General features: G+C 39.2%; 1 long non-coding RNA gene across 1 annotated transcript in view; it reads left to right on the top strand.

Moving 5' to 3' along the window:
* Positions 1-462: 462 nt before the first annotated feature.
* The window catches only part of LOC119471365, a 30,499-nt gene continuing 12,798 nt past the window's right edge, over positions 463-18,163 (top strand). Inside the window, exons 1-4 of the long non-coding RNA XR_005200400.1 lie at positions 463-646; positions 1,659-1,864; positions 13,080-13,341; positions 13,768-14,487. This is a non-coding gene — a long non-coding RNA (uncharacterized LOC119471365). The remainder of the gene's footprint in view (positions 647-1,658; positions 1,865-13,079; positions 13,342-13,767; positions 14,488-18,163) is intronic.

Below are 18,163 nucleotides of genomic sequence, written 5' to 3'. Positions count from 1 at the left end.
TACGTCACGAAATCATAAAGATAAGGAGAGGAGGGGATAATTGCCCTGCTTCTTCCAGGAAAAAGTAAGTGCATTCCTACAAAATGATGGTGGCAGTGACTCAGCAGTCAAAGACCATTATCACATTAAGAATTCTACTGCAGTAGAAAAAGAACTGACTCTGGAGTCAGGCTGACCTTAGCTCCCATTCTGGTTTAGTGACAGTGATCCTGTGCTCTTCTAAGTAAGTTAATTAACTGCTAACAGCCTTAGTTACCTCATAAGTGAAACGAGGACAACCAAACCCAACTTGAAGGATTACAGTGAGAATTATTTATTTTTGTATCCATGCATTTAATGTGCCTAGGCAGTGCCTATCTCCTAGGAGGCCCTTATTAGCAGAAGATTAACTCTTCAGTCCCACAGTATAATTTTAAAGCATTACCATTTTAATATTTACTACATTTTGAGTCCTGTAGGAAGCTGCTTCCAAAAAGGAAAAGAGAAGATTTATAATCTGAATAGATTAGAGTTTCATAAAGCACAATGAAGCATGCAACAGGCTCTGTTAAAAAAAATAAATAAATAAGGCACCATGCATGTATTCTGCTGCCAACTCGCGATTATTCATGTTAGGAAGGAAAGCAGATGGGGGAAGTCCAAAAAAGTAAGTAATCAAAAAAAAAAAAAAAAAAAAAAGCAACTCTTAGATTTGTCTTGACATTTGCACTGAACTCAGATGTATGTGATGTGATATTCATGGAAAGATTTTTAAGGTGTTTTCCATAAGAAATCCTGACTTCAGACAATCAGCGTAGTCACAGCACTTTCCTACCTCTTCCCCCACACAGGCACTAGGCAGCTCCTCAAGCAGGCTGATCCAAAAAAAAAAAAAAAAAAGCAGTGTGAGCTAACGTTTCACTCACTCAAACCTCCCCATCCATAAAGATAGCTCCATTCCTTGGGTAATATCTGCATGTACAGTAAGTACAAATGGAATGAATATGGAAATACCAACAGAGCAAGTGATTAGGAATCCCCACAGAGAAAGCAAAACATATGTAATTAGATAATAGAGATTTGGGTATGCTGTCCTTTGGCAATCGTTTTTAATATTAGTTTGGGGATAACAGAAAACCTAGCAGCAGAGAGGATGTTAGTGTGATGTAGGAACTAAAGAGAACATCCGTAAGAACACACCCCCATCAACCACTTGTGTTGAGCTTGGCATTGGTAATTAGAGGCAAAGAAGGCACTTCAGTCCCATGGAGACTGTTAAACTGTAGGCCTATCTTTTGAAACTCCTTAAAAATGCAATCTAGTGTTTTCCTCAGTTCTACAGAGAATAAGCCTCCATTGGCTTAAAAAGCTATCCCAAAGGAGAAAAAGTCTCTTCTAGGCCAAAAACAAAAAAGACCCACATATATAGACATCACTGTTTCAAAAACAAAAATGGTCTCATTCATGCCCCTCCTGGCATTTAAATCACTAGCGATGTCACTATGCAGATTCTCTCACAAAGAGGTGGGGTTTATTTCTTCAACCCTCCAATCAGGATGGGCCTTGGGGCTTGCTTGCTTAACAGAATGTGGCAATAGAGGATGTGTGTGAGTTTCTGAGCATGGGCCTTAAGAAACCTTGCAACTTCCACATCTGCACTCCCTCAAAATCTTGCCCAGTGGCCATAGGAACAAGTCTGGGCTCACCAGCTGTTGGAAGACTCTTCATATGGAACAGAGGTAAGCTACTCCCACTGAAGCCAACCAAACAACCCAGTTGCAAAACTGCCTGGCAGTAGACTGAAGATGAACAAATGAATCTAGTGCAGACTAGAAGAGCCAATTAGCTGAACCCAGCTCACATTTCTAACCAACAGAATTATAAGGTAAATAAATGGTTGCTTCTTAAGCCACTATGTTTTGGAGTTATGTGTTACACAGCAAATCTAACTAATACACCATTCCAAGAAGAGATGTTTGAAAAACAAGCTTCAGCATGTGACATGGATGATCCTGGATGTGGGAGAAGGATTTCTGGGTGAAGGATGATTACTAATATTAGTGCAAAGAAATTCTGAAGGTGGGGTGAGGCTCACCCCCTCATGAGCTTCTACATAGCATTTTACTTCAGCATGTAGTAATCTGCAGAAGGGGCTAAATTTCTGTGGTTTCCTTACATTTGTTAAATAGCTACAGTGAACAACTTCCTGTGATATTACCAAGAGATAATAGCCAAATTCTGTGATCTCCAGCAAAATAGTTTCTTAAAATTCAACAATGCTTCACATGCTTTAGAACTTGCCCAAAGACAAGCCAGACTGAAGGCCTCTGAGTCTCTCACATTAAGACTACTTTCCCCATTTCTTAGACTTAATGGCCACAAATTCTGGGAAATATCTGGGGGCTTAGAATTGCCTTTGGGAAATGGCCTAAAAAGACTCAACTGCATTCATCTTTACTTATATCTTCTATGGATTCCCCAAAGAGAATGAAATTTACTTTGACAACAGTAGTGCTTCACAAGGCCATTTGTTAAAGCAATTTATTTCAGTCATTTAATTTACAATTTAAAAGAAACCATCATAAGCCTTCACAACCTTTTATAGGCAACAGACCGCACAAATTATAGCACATTGTCCCTGTTCCTTTAAAAAGCAAATGACTCTGGACCCATAGAGAATGCTGGGTTTAATGTTCAGTAACAGGACCTGGGAAAAAACTGGACCAGCTGACATCTGCAAAGTAGGCACCAGTTAGGCTGGGAGAAAACAGAAAAAATTCCCTTAGGTTTAGAAGTCCTGTTTGTGAGGGAAAGAAAGGAAAGTCTGGGGTCAAGTTTTAAATGTACCAAGTGCTCAAGAGGAGCTGCTTAGGAAGAAGAAAAGAACACAGGAACGTGTAGAATGAGGCATAGTTATTGGAACAAAAGTCAGCTCAGACAGAAGCTCTGGGTTGACCTCTAATCCTCTATAAGATTAATAGGAGAGAAGAAAAAAATGTGTAGCTAGAGGAAGAGGTAACACTCTTATTCTTTCAGTCTTCAAAAAAGGATGCCATATCCCCTTACTCTTACCTATAGCAGTGTTTAGGGCTTTGCCCCCTTCTCTCTGATGCTTACTTTCCAAGGGCAATAGACTGGCAAAAGCTGCCATTTCCAAGTGTACCTGTAACCGCCCAACCCACTCTAATCCTGTTCCTTCTAGGACACGAAGAGCTGGGGCTAATGGCTCTTGTATAAAAGCAGTTTGATGGAAAGAAAGAAACAACCAGGGAGCTCTGCAGTCAATATCAGGCTCTCTGAGACAGGAGGACAATGAGCATTTGACCTTTCAGGTGCGTGGCTGCCTCACCATTCATGTCTCATCTGAGCACCAGGTCTCACCTGCTCTCTCAGAGTCAATGTATCATAAGAGCTCTCTGTTCAGGCAGACAGAATAAAAATAGTCACCTGCTCTTGATAGCATCCTTCACTCCCTTGTGATCTTCTTTCAGTGCCTCTTGTTTCTCACTGCCTCTGCTCCTCTTGTGCTTGAAATTTTAATTCTTAGGGACTGAATGGAGAAATTGCTATTTTATGGAAATACACACACACACAAACACACACACACACACACACACACACACACACGGCAATAAAACACATGCCACATTCCATGACCAGTCAGTTCTGTTGGTTAGCTTAGCTCTACAGTTATATCCCAGGAAAAATGAAGCCAACGGATGAAGGGTGATTCCCCAGACAGGCAGCCAAATACCATCATCCCAACATCTACCTTATGAGTGTTAAGGTAGGAGGCTCACTACTGATCCAACCCAACAGTGATAAAATTAATCAACCAGCATAACAGGTCAAGAGCGCCATTATCTTAAACAAAGAACAGCTCATTACAAAGCATCATATTTCTTTTCCCCATTCAGAAATCACATGCTTCCCCACCCAAGAGGAAATTGTGATACTTTACCCAATTGGAATGCTGGTTTCCTTCTCATCACTTTCTAAAAATCATCTCTAGAAGACTTGGGAACATGTCACTCCAAAGAGCAGACCTTCAAAATAGTCAAAGAGGTACTGACCTCACAAGTTTTTCTGAAGCCAACAGAAAAGAAAACAGGTGTCTTTAGAGGCATTCCCTCAGCAATAATATTAAAGAAACTGCCTCAGCTCCCTTCCTTCTGAGATAAGCCGCATGGGCATGGCAACTGAACTCATTACCTAGGTGTGCAGATGTGGATGTGTATTTGAGATGAAATGCTGTCAGTACGATAGATCTTTTTCCAAAAGTGCAAAGTTTTATGTCCATTGACTACTTATCAAACTTTCCTCATGGTGACTTCACATCGCAAAAGTCAGCAGCAATTTTCTTAGGTACTACTCGTGTTTGTTGCATACTGCCAGACCTCCCAGCTACCATCACATTATCTAACAGCTCCCATTATGTAGCACTTACTGTATACCTGGTACTGCAAAAAAGACTTCACTTACAGTATCTCATTTAATTCACAAGTATGTACATTGGTATATAGCATATATAATTATCCACTTTTTACAGATCATAAAAGTGCCTAGAGAAGATGAGTGGCTTGCCTAAGGTTATTAAAAAAAAAAAAAAAAAAAAAAAAAAAAAAAAAAAAAAAAAAAAAAAAAAAAAAAAAAACATAGATCAGGACTCAAAACTTTGTCTAACTGGTGCCAGAGCCCAAGTTCTTAATGACTATCCTCGATCATCCTTTAGTTAACTCTTCACCTGATGATGGAATCTAGCATATCCTGGAAGTCTTCCTGAATCATTGCCTGCTTCTATTTGGAGTGATTATTTTCATCCCAGGCAATCAAGATAGAATCGATTGCCAAAATGTTTAACCTCTTCCTGCTCAAGGTCCCATGAACTATTCCGACCACAAAGTCTGGAAATGGTATTCAAATGTATTCTACCATATACCACCAACCTGCACTTCAGTTAGAGTGTGGGTCATTCAGTGGTCAGGGGGGCCTGTCTGGAGTTAGTCACCTCTGGATTAGAATAGCAACTACCAGCGTGGCTTTGGGCAAGTTCCTTTACCTCCCATATTTCAGTTTCCTCATATGTAAAAGCAGGAAAAAAATCCCATTGTCCCACTTCTTATATGACAGTTTGGATAAACAGTACAGATGAAGTGTTAGTTGGCATAGCACCTGATACTCTGCTAAAGGCTTAGCAGATGGAACTCAGGTATGTCGATGTTGGGGATATGGGTTACCATTTTTACACAGAGCAAATCATATGTGAGGGGAAAAAAACAAGTTTGTTTTATTGGATATTAAGTAGGCTCACCTCAGGTGACCCCATGCCATTGGCGACTGGGGGATGGCAGAGTGGAGGAGACTTTGTCCTCTCTGCTCTCTCCCCTCTAATCTCTACAAGAAATGCTTCTCCTTCCTCTTCTTGCTGGTAAGAATTACCTGCACCTTGTACCGTCTTTCATTCCTATTTGTGAATGTTGCCATTCCAGACAGCACATGCTGTCTTCTCTCATGTGACTCTAACCCTCATGGCTTAGCCTAAATAACAGGCAGGGTGTAGGAAAAGAAGTTGATTTATTAACAAGGCCTCAAGGTCAAAGAATGCTTCATAAATAACCTCCTCCATTTAAGAAATTTAATATTTAAAAAGCAACGAGATCCATTTCATATGTACCAGATTTGCCAAATCAGAAAGTCTGGGTAACACCAGCATTATGGAGGATGTGGGGAAATAGAACATCCTTTGCATCGCTGAAAAAAAGTAAAAATTGGTTATAATCACCTTGAAGAACAATCCTCATCATGTGACTCTTTTTTAAAATAAATTTGATTGGGGCTGGGCATGGTGGCTCATGCCTGTAATCCCAGCACTTTGAGAGGCCCATGCAGGCAGACAGCTGGAGCCCAGGAGTTCAAGGCCAGCCTGGGTAACATGGCAAAACCCTGTCCTGACCAAAACAAACAAACAAAATTTAGCCAGACATGGTGGCACGCACCTATAGTCTCGGAAGACTATACTCGGAAGGCTAAGGTAAGAGGATCACCTGATCTCAGGAGGTTGAGGATACAGTGAGCCGAGATTTCACCACTGTACCCTAGCCTGGGTGACAGAGTAAGACCCTATCTCCAAATATGTATGTGTATATATATATATATATATATATAATGTTATTGTGTATATTTAAGATATACAACATGATGTTATAGGATACATACGTGTAGCAAATAGCCATGATGGTGAAACAAACTGACATTTCTATGATTTCAGCTACCCATTGTTCTGCCCTGTAGCAAGAGGAACTACAATCTTCTCATTTAGCAAAAGTCCTAATATAATACACTATAGTAACTATCTTCCTCATTTTGTACACTTGATCTGCAAACTGGTTTATCATACATATCTGCTGCTTTGTATACTTTGACCTTCTCCATCCTATTTCCTCTCCCACTCTCTAATCCTGGTAACCACTGTTGCATGCTCTATATATTTGACCCTTTCTTAAAGATTCCATGGATAAGTGAGATCATGCAATATATTTCTTTCTGTATTTAGGTTATTTCACTTAATATAATGTCACCCAGGTCCATCCATGTCATAGAAAATGGCAGGATTCATTCAAATGAATAAGGAAACGGTGGTATATACACAGCATGTGATTCTTTTGATTTTTTTTTTAACTGGTGGCAGTTTTCTTTTTCTTTCCAGCTTTTATTTTAGGTTCGGGGGTATATGTGCAGTTTTGTTACATGGGTAAATTGTGTGTCATGGGGTTTAGTGTACAGATTATTTCATCACCCACATAATGAGCATAATAATCAATAGGTGGCTGGGTGCAGTGGCTCATGCCTGTAATGCCAGCACTTTGGGGGGCTGATGTGGGCAGATCAGGAGGTCAGGAGTTCAAGACCAGCCTGACCAACATGATGAAACTCCGTCTCTACTAAAAACACAAAAATTAGCTGGGCGTGGTGGTGCGTGCCTGTGATCCCAGCTACTCAAGAGGCTGAGTCAGGAGAATCGCTTGAACCTGGGAGTCAGAGGTTGCAGTGAACCAATATCATGCCACTGCACAACAGCCTGGGCTACAAGAGTGAAACTCCATCTCCAAATACATAAATAAATAAATAAAAATAATAACCAATAGGCAGTTTTTCAATCCTCAACCTCTACCATCAAGTAGGTCATAGTTTCTATTGCCCCTTTCTTTGTGTCCATGCGTACTCACTGTTTATCTCCCATTTATAAGTGAGAACATGTGATATTTGGTTTTCTGTTCCTGCATTAATTCACTTAGGATAATGGCCTCCAGTTCCATCTATGTTGCTGCAAGGGACATGATTTTATTCTTTTTTATGGCTGTATGGTATCCCATCGTATATATGTACCACATTTTCTTTATTTAGTCTTCCATTGATGGACATCGACGTTGGTTCCACATCTTTGCTATCTTGAACGGTACTGTAATGTGCATACGCCTGCATGTGTCTTCAAGGCAGAACAGTTTCTTTTCCTTTGGGTGTATACCCAGTAATGAGATTGTTAGGTCGAATGGCAGTTCTATTTTAAGTTGTTTTTTGAGAAATCTCCAAACTTCATTCCACAATGACTGAACTCATTTGCATTCCCACCAGCAGTGTATAAGTGTTCCCTTTTCTCCACAGCCTTGCCAGCATATGTTATTTTTTTACTGTTGGACCTGGACAGTCTTGCCTGTGGGACAGGGTCAGTCTGATCTGAGTGCCCCCCAGTCTGCTGGCCTCTCCTAGGATCCCCTCCTGACCATGCCCACTTATATAATGTGATTCTGATTCACCTCCTCCCCTCCTCTGTTCGAGAATTACTGCTCTTCAATACTTAGAACATACCTGGAGATGTTCTATTCCACAATTCTTATCTATTAATATTATACTTAATCTTTTCTATTTAATTCATTAGAAATTTGATGTTTAATTTTTTAACGTAAGAATGATTTACTTTTTTAGAAATAACTTCTAATACATATGAGAATTCAAAATACGTGAACTAATTTCTTAACATGATGCCTATATTTTCTCATATAGTTCATCATACTTTCACCTATAAGAAACTCCATATATTTGAGAAAGTTCCAAATAACCCTCCTCTCTAGTTCTTTGTTAGATGTTAGTGTTATAGGCAGAGTGATAACTTCGATATAGTCATGACTTGCTGTATTTTGTAAAACAGAGCTGAAGTGGTATTCCAGCAGAAGAAACAGTCTTTTACCATCGTTTTCCAGACTCAGGGAAACTAGGCAGTAATCATTCAATGCGAAATGACAAAATGATCAATACCAAATACCTTGTTTCTCGCAGGCAGTGTAGCATAATGTTTAAGAGAGTGAGCTCTGGACTCAGACTGCCTGTGTTCAAATGCTGACTATGCTGGTTACTAGCTGTGTGACCCTGAGTACATTGCTTAATTTCTCTGTGCTTCCATTTCTCAAAATGGAGATATTCATGATACCTGCCTCCCAGGATCCTTTTGACGATTAATCAAGATAACCTGGAAAGCACTGACTGACTCTTATTTATTGAGTCAGTCAGTGGCTGACTCTCAATAAATGGCAACGATTTATGTTATCATAATTTCTTCCTGCCTTTTTTTCCAGCAAAGGGGCTGCTTATAAAACAGGCTAGCCTCACATACAACCATTTGTGGAAGGTGGTGTGGTGATTCCTCAAGGATCTAGAAATAGAAATACCATTTGACCCAGCAATTCCATTACTGAGCATGTACCCAAAGGATTATAAATTATTCTATTATAAAGACACATGCACACGTATGTTTATTGTGGCACTGTTTACAATAGCAAAGATCTGGAACTATACCAAATGCCCATCAATGATAGACTAGATAAAGAAAATGTGGCACATATGCATCATGGAATACTATGCAGCCACATAAAAAAGATGAGTTCATGTCGTTTGCAGGGACATGGATGAATCTGGAAATCATCATTCTCAGCAAATTGACACAAGAACAGAAAACCAAACACCACATGTTCTCTCACACACAGGTGGGTGTTGAACAATGAGAACACATGGACACAGGGAGGGGAACATCACACACTGGGGTCTGTTGTAGGCTGGGGGGTTAGGGGAAGGATAACAGGGGGTGGAGAGATTGGTGAGAGAAAACACTGGAAGAAATACCTAATGTAGGTGACAGGGGGATGGAGGCAGCAAACCACCATGGCATGTGTATACCTATGTAATAATCCTGCAAGATCTGTACATGTACCCCAGAACTTAAAGTATAATAAATATATATATATATATATATATATATATATATTTTAAACCTATAGAAGTGAAATAGCTCAACACTTGCTTAAGAAAGATTTCAGGAAACACAGGATTGAAAATAAAACAGGCACATACAGTCATTGAATGATTAATCTACACATACCAGGTAGTTTAATATACTGATAATTGAAGTCCAGTAAAGGCAAAATTCTGGAATAGTGTTCCAGTTTGCACAATCCTGGGGAAGTGTTGCAGGACTCTAAATGCAGTCAGAGTAGAATGAACACTGAACTAAGAACTCAAGAAACAATATTCTTTTTTCTATATCTACCATTAACTGTTGTATGACCTTGATTAAACCACCTTACCTTTTGAAATCTTAGCCTAGGACAGAGGAATAATACAATTCATGTACCACATCCTATACAAGGTTGTTGTGCACATAAAAGAGTATTGTGTGCAAAAGCTAAGTATATTACAAAATACTAAGCAAATTCGAGTTACTCATTATTATTATGCTTAGAATCTTTCTTTGCCTGAGTTGCCCCCTAAAAATGAACCTGACGCAAATGTTTAAAAGTGTGCATAATTTATCTGGAAACATTATTCCTGAAAGCAGGAAGAAGTCAAGGACAAGTGAAATGAAATAGGAAAGAAAGGAGGTCAGTGCAAGGATGTGCTACTGAGATGATCACTACTAGGGGATACTGGTTCCTTGATTTTCCAGAACCTTCCTGGACACCTATTATAGTGCATCTCTGGGCCACCCACTAGGGAAATAAAGAAGGAGCACTTTATTTCTCAGTCTCTCTCTCCCATTGGTCATGGGTGGTACCATGGGGCATTGGCTCTTTTACATTTGAGGGTTGCGGCTATTTCCATAGGGGGCCAACATCATGAGGTCAGATAGGTCCATGGCAAGAAGTGAGAGAGGAGCATTTGGATTGGCGCTACTTGAAGCTGGTCTAAGCCTCAAATTGTCAAAGTGGCTGGAATAAAGGGCCTGATATCATTTGAAGTGGTTAGTACACAAAGGATGTCCAGCAGAGCCCTACCGAGAGATCATAACCTCTATTATCCCTTTCTTGGGATAACAAAGGCAAGCATGGAGTTATTACAATTTGAAGGACAGCGTTCTAAATTATTTTTATTTCTTGTCTTGCAATCAAACAGATGGTAACCTATATCTTATTTTTTCCAGCACATCTCGAATGCAGAAAAACCTAAATCTTTTTTACCAAACCTCTGTTTGGTAAACCTTACTCCTTCCTCTTCCCACTGCCTTACCCTAAAGCTACAAGATATAGCTCTAATGAAAAATCCACAATTCAAAGATTTTTCAAGAGAGCTCAAGCTGGCTCTGTGTATGTATGTAATGACATTTAAAAGAATACATAACTGGAAGGCTTGATGGCTGCATGGGCACAATCTCTTGTCTTCTCAACTGCAGAGGGAAGGTAATTCCACCATTTTGTACTGCCACGCTGATGCACTCAGTCCTGATCCATAATCAGATAAGCAATGTACAAATTAGCCTTTGGATGGCTTTCTTAGCCACATTTGAGGAGAAAAAGCTCAATGGACACTTTCACAAAGGAAAAAGAAATGCCAAATGCCTTTAGTGTCAGACACATGAGGATTTCATTCCTTGCCGTGGCACATGTGTTTGAGTGATCTTAAACCCTCTAAACTACACTTTCTCACCTGTAAAAAGAGAGTATTTGAAACCATGTCACAGAGTTATCGAGAAGATTCAAAATTAGAGATGATATGCATTCCCACCTAAAAGGATGCCTAGAAAATAGGAGGCATTCAATAAATAGCTGCTTTTATCATTATCACCATCATCATCATCGATAACACTACTAGTGTTATTAACCTATAAGTCTGTGAGGCTTCTTACAGAAAATGCAAGCTAATGTTTTCAGCTCAAAATTTGAAAGAAGTGACAAGTCAGAGAGAAGAGTCAGATCCACCAGAGACCCTCCACCTCAGTACCACTGCCTTATGTCTGTTAGAGTTTTTTCACCAACATCTGAACTCCTTTTCTGTAACTGAGAAATCTACCACTATATGAGAGAGGGTAGATCCATCTTCCAGTCTTAGAAACTAATCATTTTAGGCTTAGCCAATCAGATCCTTCTAACTAGGACTTTGAAGCTGGTGTGAGTAGCACCAGAATTACCTTCTTCGAATGCCCAGTGGTGGTAGTGGAAAGGACAGCATCCAGTGTCCAGCAGTGGCCAAGGGACAGGCCAAAGGATACTGAAAGGGACAGCATTCAGTGTCCAAAGGAAGTGACCAGGTGCCCAGGGTTGCAGCAACACATCCTTGACGGACTTTCCATGTGACATGACCTTGGCTATGATTCTAGCTATGCAGTTTCCCTTGCTTCTCATCTACTTTTTAAAACTTGTTGATCCAGGCTTTTCATCAGTTTTGTGAGTCATTTGATATCTTCCCAATATTTTTCTGTTTAAGTTAGCCAGAGTTTGTTTTCTCTTGCTTGCAGCTAAAAACCCCAGCTGGTCACTGGCTAACTGAAGCAGAAGGAGGATTTACTGCAAGGATATGAGGTAGCTCACAGAATCAAGGGAACGGCTGAGAACCAGACTCAGAAGGTCCAGGAGCCAGGGACTCCAAAGAAGCTGATGAAAAGCTCTGGTAGGGCAGAGCCGCAAAGCTAAATGAGCTAATAACACCTGGATTGCCTACCTTTGCTTAAAGACTCAAATTCACCAAAGAGGGTTCAATGGGCCAATTTGGATCACATGCCTACCACCTAGCCAAGGGTCATAGGCACCTTGATGGAAAATCATGTCAAGGCAGCATAAATGACAAACAACTAATGCCCTAAAAGAAAGCAAGCATTATCAAGGAGGTAAAAATAGATGCAGAGCAACAAATAAGTACGTATTTTTTTAATCCAGCAAATGTCCACAATACTGATTCAGGTATGTCTACCATAGGTTCAGGAGAAGATAATGGGTCCATTCCCCCTCTAAACAGTGCACCCCATGATTCTCCCCCACATTCCCTTTATACCTCTTTCTTCATTCCCATCTCCCCCCTTCACACCCTCCCATCCTTCAAATCCAGCCACATTCCACATCACCCATGAAGTCCTCCCAATGCATCTCCACTTCATCCATCCCTGCCCTTCCTCTGAACTTGGAAAGTATATTATCTACAAAATAGTATAGGTTTTCTCCTGTAAGATTTTTGTCTTGTCTTTTCATATTAAGTGTAAACTCCTTCAAGGAAAGGTAACTCCATGTATCCCCCACAGCACATAGAAATGTTTCCTGAATATCAATCATTTACAAATTATTTTATGAATTTCTACCATAGTTCAGTCTCATCTCTATAATTTTTCTTTAAACTTACCCTTTTTTCATTATGTATTTTAGCTGCATTCTAAGAAATTACCATCGTAAAATAAATTACAAGTTTAATATAGTTATACATTTTTGCAATATCATCAATACCCTGTTAATAAATAATGTTCAACCTTGCAATATGTTGAGAGAGAGAAAGATAAAAACCATGTGTCTTGAAACATTGACCAAGTACTTTGCCAAGCATACAAACTTGCAAAATGGAAAATAGGTGAATAAATGAGTGAGTCAATCAATCACCCTGAGATTGACCCACTGACTCTAATTAAAGAACTCAGCTGAGAGATACTGGGTCTCAGGTTGACTTCCGAAATTCCTTCTTAGCTAGTTAATTATTGCTCATTAAATAAACTGATCAATCAATCAGTCAATACCATGCCTATATCTCTTTTTTTTTTTTTTTTTTGTCTGAAAATGTCTTTATTCTACCCACAGACTAGACCCATGCCTACATCTGAATCAAACTAAAAGGAAAGATGGAACTGGCCTCTGAAATTCCTGACTTTGTCACACAGAGAAAGTGTGTTCTGAAAGAAAGGCACATTTGTAACCCCCAGACAACAGTTTAAGAGCACGTTCTTTGGCTGCATCTATAGTTGCATAAACATCCTTCCCCTCATGGTCCATTAGCTTCCAGGAAATGAGCGAAGGATCTGGCAACTGTCTTTCACTTGATCTTTGTTTCTCTCAAATGAAGGTAAGTGCTTTTAGGCTGAGTGCTAATGGAATTGAAATCCATCTCTGCTTTGCTGATTTTAGTTAACATCCCTTAACCCTCCCAAATCCAACCACTGCCTGAGCTCCGGGCAGAGCATTTATATGAGAGGAGGAGAGTGGCAGTAAAGAACAAAAAGGGCATTCGGATTTATTTCTTCCCTCAAAATGCATTCCCTGTCTTGTATACACCAAGTCTCAGTGCTAAATTTAAATGGCCCATTTTTTTTCTTTTGCTCACAATGTATCTTTAGTTAGAGCCAGACCCAAAAGTTATATGTTTTGGAAGAATGGAAATATCATAACTGTTAGAATCAGAAAAACCTCAAATTTTAAGGTTCATTTTGTCATTTACTTTTTGCAGGAACTTCAGTAAATGAACTTATATGTGCTTCAATTTTTGTTCCAGGAAAGAAGCATCACAAGATATAGTCAGTCACCCGGCCTCTTCCAATATGAAAACCTCATATGAAATATGGGGATTTTCCTTCTTTATTTTAGTTTTATTAATAGTGACAGAGCCCATTCAAGAGAGAAAGACAACCCACTCCTTCCCCCAACTCTTCCCCATCCTCTCTAGGAAGAAATAAATATTTTCCACCAGGGGAGAAGAGAAAAGCCCTGGGCTTTTTGTTGCTGTTGCTTAGTGAAGGTTTCATCCCAGGTGCTGATTTAGGGTGTTCACAGTTGTGCATAAAATTGGAAGAGAGAGACTCTGTGTGTGTTTTTAAAGTTGGAGGATGATGAGGACTTGGAGGGAGGTGAGGGAGGAAACACAGTTGATCTGGCATGGTTTTCTGTAGTTTGACCTGACACTGGGCAGGTTTTCAATAAGCATTTCCTTCATTCCCACTGCATACCCCAATGAATATGCTGCAAAGGCACAAGGGGTGTGGTCTGCGAGCCCAGGAACAACATTGAACAAAAGTCTTTGCCAGGCAACTGCCTCGCTTTTACTCAACAGAGAACTTCTTGTTATGGGCACTCAAGTCCTACCAACAAAGCCAGTCTCTAAGTAGGAGAAACTGTGTCCATCCAGAGCAGCCCCTTGCCTGGTGACCACTCAATAGGGATGATGAATGACTTTCTACAAAAATTTAACCCATTGGTGTCCAGATATCCTACGCAGGTGGCTCCCCACAAAGTCCTAACACAGGCATACCTCATTTTATTGTGCTCCACTTTATTGTGCTTTGCAGATACTGCATTTTTTACAGATTGAATGTCTGTGGCAACCCTGTGTCAAGCAAGTCTATTGGAAATTTTCCAACAGCCTGAACTGATTTCATATCTCTGTGTATTTTCAGGATATTTCAAATGTTTTCATTATTATTATGTGGTTATATCTGTTATGGTGCTCTATAATCAGTGATCTTTGATTATACCCAAGAGCTCTGATGAAACTATTGTAATTGTTTTGAGGCATCACAAACTACACCCAAGTAAGATGGCAAATGTAATCGAACGGTGTGTGTGTTCTGACTATTCCATCAACCAACTGTTCCCATTTCTCTCACTCTTCTCAGCCTCTCTACTCCTGAGATACAATAATATTGAAGTTAGGCCAGTTAATAACCCTAAGATACCCTCTAAGTGTTCCAGTGAAAGGAAGAGCTGCATGTCTCTCACTTTAAATCAAAAGCTAGAAATGATTAAGCTTAGTGATGAAGACATGTTGAAGCCAAGATTGGACAGAAGGTAGGCCTCTTGTACCAAACAGTTAGCCAAGTCATGAATGCAAAAAAAAATTAAAAGTGCTACTCCAGTGACCTCACAGAAGAAAAGAAAGCAAAATTTTCCTATTGCTGATATGGAGAAAGTTTTAATGGTCTGAATAGAGTAAACCACCTTCAACATTCCCTTAAGACAAAGACTAATCCAGGGAAGGTCCTAACTTTCTTTAATTCTATAAAGGCTGAGAGAGATGAGGGAGCTGCAGAAGCAAAGTTTGAAGCTAGCAGAGGTTGGTTCATGAGGTTTAAGGAAAGAAGCCATCTCTATAAAACAAAAGTGCGAGGTCCAAAGCAGCAAGTGATGATGTAGAAACTGCAGCAGGTTACGCAGAAGATCTAGCAAATATCATTGACGAAAGTGGTTCCATTAAATGACATATTTTTAGTATAGATAAAACAGTTTTCTATCAGAAGAAGATGCCCTTTAGGACTTTCATAGCTAGTGAGAAATCAATGCCTAGCTTCAAAACTTCAAAGACAGGTGGACTCCCTTGTTAGGGGCCAATGCAGCTGATGACTTTAAATTGAAGTCAGTGCTTATTTTTCATTCCAGCAATCCTAGAGACCTTAAGAGTTATACTAAATCTACTCTGCCTGTGCTCTGTAAATGCAACGACAAAACCTGGATGACAGCGCATCTGTTTATAGCATGGTTTACGAATATTTTAATCCCCCTGTTGAGACCAACTGCCCAGAAAAAAAAAAAGATTTCATTCAAAATATTGCTGCTAGTTGACAACACACCTAGTCACCCAAGAGATCTGATGACGATGTACAAGAAGATTAACGTTGTTTTCATGCCTGCTAACACAACATGCATTCCATTCTGCAACCCATGGATAAAGGAGCCATTTCAACTTTCACGTCTTATTATTTAAGAAATACATTACATAAGGCTACATCTAGTGTAGACAGTGAGTCCTCTGATGGATTTTGGCAAAGTAATTGAAAATCTTCTGGAAAGAGTTCACCATTCTAGATGCCTTAAAAACATTTACAACTTATGGTAGAAGGTCAAAATACCAACATTAACAAGAGTTTGGAAAAAGTTAATTTCAGCCTTCGTAGATGACTCTCCGAGGTTCAAGATTTCAGTGGAGGAAGTAATTGCAGATATAGGGGAAATGTCAAGAGAACTAAAATGAGAATTAGAGCCTGAAGATATGACTGAGTTGCTGCAATCTCAGAATCCAACTTTAATGGATGAGGAGTTGCTCCTTGTGGGAGAGCAAAGAAAGTGGTTTCTTGAGATGGAAGCTACTCCTGGTGAGATGCTGTGAATATTGTTGAAAGGACAACCAAGGATTTAGAATATTATGTAAATTTAGTTAATAAAGTATCAGCAGGGTTTGAGAGGATTGACTCCAATTTTGAAAGAAGTTCTACCTTGGGGAAAATGCTATCAAACAGCATTGCATGCTACGGAGAAATTCATTGTGAAATGAAGCATCAATTGATACAGCAAACTTTAGTGTTGTCTTATTTTAAGAAATTGTCACAGCCGCCCCAAACTTCAGCAGCAACCACCCTGGTCAGTCAGCAGCCATCAACATCGCAGCAAAATCCTCCACCAGCAAAAAGATTAGGACTTGCTGAAGATTTAGATGATCATTAGCATTTTTTAGCAACAAAGCATTTTTTAACCTTTTATTGGTACATAATAGTTGTGCTTATTTATCAGGCACATGTAATATTTTGATATATGCATACAATTGTATAATGATCAAATCAGGGTATTTAGGATACTCATCATCTCAAATATTTAACATTTTTTTGTGTTGGGAGCATTTCAGATCTTCCCTTATAGTTGTTTGGAAAAATGTAATAAATTATTGCTAACTATAGCCACCCTACTGCACTAGAACACATTACATCTATCTAACTGTATGTTTGTGTCCATTTACCAACCTTTCTTCATTCTCCCATCCCCTTCCTAGCCTCTGGTAATATTGTTCTACTCTCTGCTTTTATGAGATCACGATTTTAAGCTTCCACAAATGAATAGGAACGTGCAATATTTGTCTTTCTCTGCCTGGTCTATTCCATTTAACATAATGACTTCCAGTTTCATCCATGTTGCCGCAAATGATAGGATCTCATTCGTTTTATGGCTGACAAGTATCTCATTGTGTATATATACACCTCATTTTCTTTATCCATTTATCCTTTGATGGACACTTAGATTGATTCCATATCTCGGTTGTTATGAATAATAGTGCTGCAATAACATGGCATTAACCTCATGTAGCATAATGCTTACTAACCATTCCCATAATTCAGGCAAGTTTTACTTCTAGAATAGTTGGCTGTAAAGTAATACCTCAAAGATGCTGTGGATACAGTTTCAGAATATTCACTCCTGTGATAACTATAGCTGGCTTTTCTCCAACCAAGTATATTATCTCCAAGTATATATATATTATTTCCAAGTATATTGTGGATATACTTCCATGTAGTATCGACTACATGAGGGTGGAGGGTATCTCTTTGAAAGATTGATTTATTTTCCTTTGCATAAATACTCTGTAATAGGATTGCCAGANTTTTTTTTTTTTTTTTTTTTTTAGATTTTGTGAGCTCTCCATAACTTTTTGCATAATAGTTCTACTAATTTTCATCTCCACTAACAGTGTATAATAGTTCCTATTTCTCCACAACCTCATCAGTATTTGTTATTTTTGTCTTTTTTTTCTCATTGTGGCTTTGATTTTCATTCCCCCGATAATTAGTATTTTGAGTGTTTTTTTATATACCTGTTGGCCATTTGTATGTCTTCTTTTGAGAACTGTCTATTCAGATCCTTTGCCCACTTTTTAATAAAAGCAAAGTATTTCCTAATTAAGGTGTATGCATTGGGTTTTTTAGACAGAATGCTATCAAAAACTTGGTAGACTGCAGTATAGTGTAAACATAACTTTTATATGCACTGGGACAACAAAAAATGTGTGTGACTTGCTTCGCTGCAATATTCACTTTATTATCGTGGTCTGGAACTGAATCCACAGTATCGCTGAGATATCACTCTACAGCCAACTGTTCTAAAAGGAAAACTTGCCTGAGTTATGGGAATGG

Source organism: Cebus imitator, unplaced genomic scaffold, assembly GCF_001604975.1.
Source record: "Cebus imitator isolate Cc_AM_T3 unplaced genomic scaffold, Cebus_imitator-1.0 Scaffold58, whole genome shotgun sequence".
NCBI lineage: Eukaryota > Metazoa > Chordata > Mammalia > Primates > Cebidae > Cebus > Cebus imitator.
This window is presented reverse-complemented; position numbering and strand designations above follow the sequence as displayed.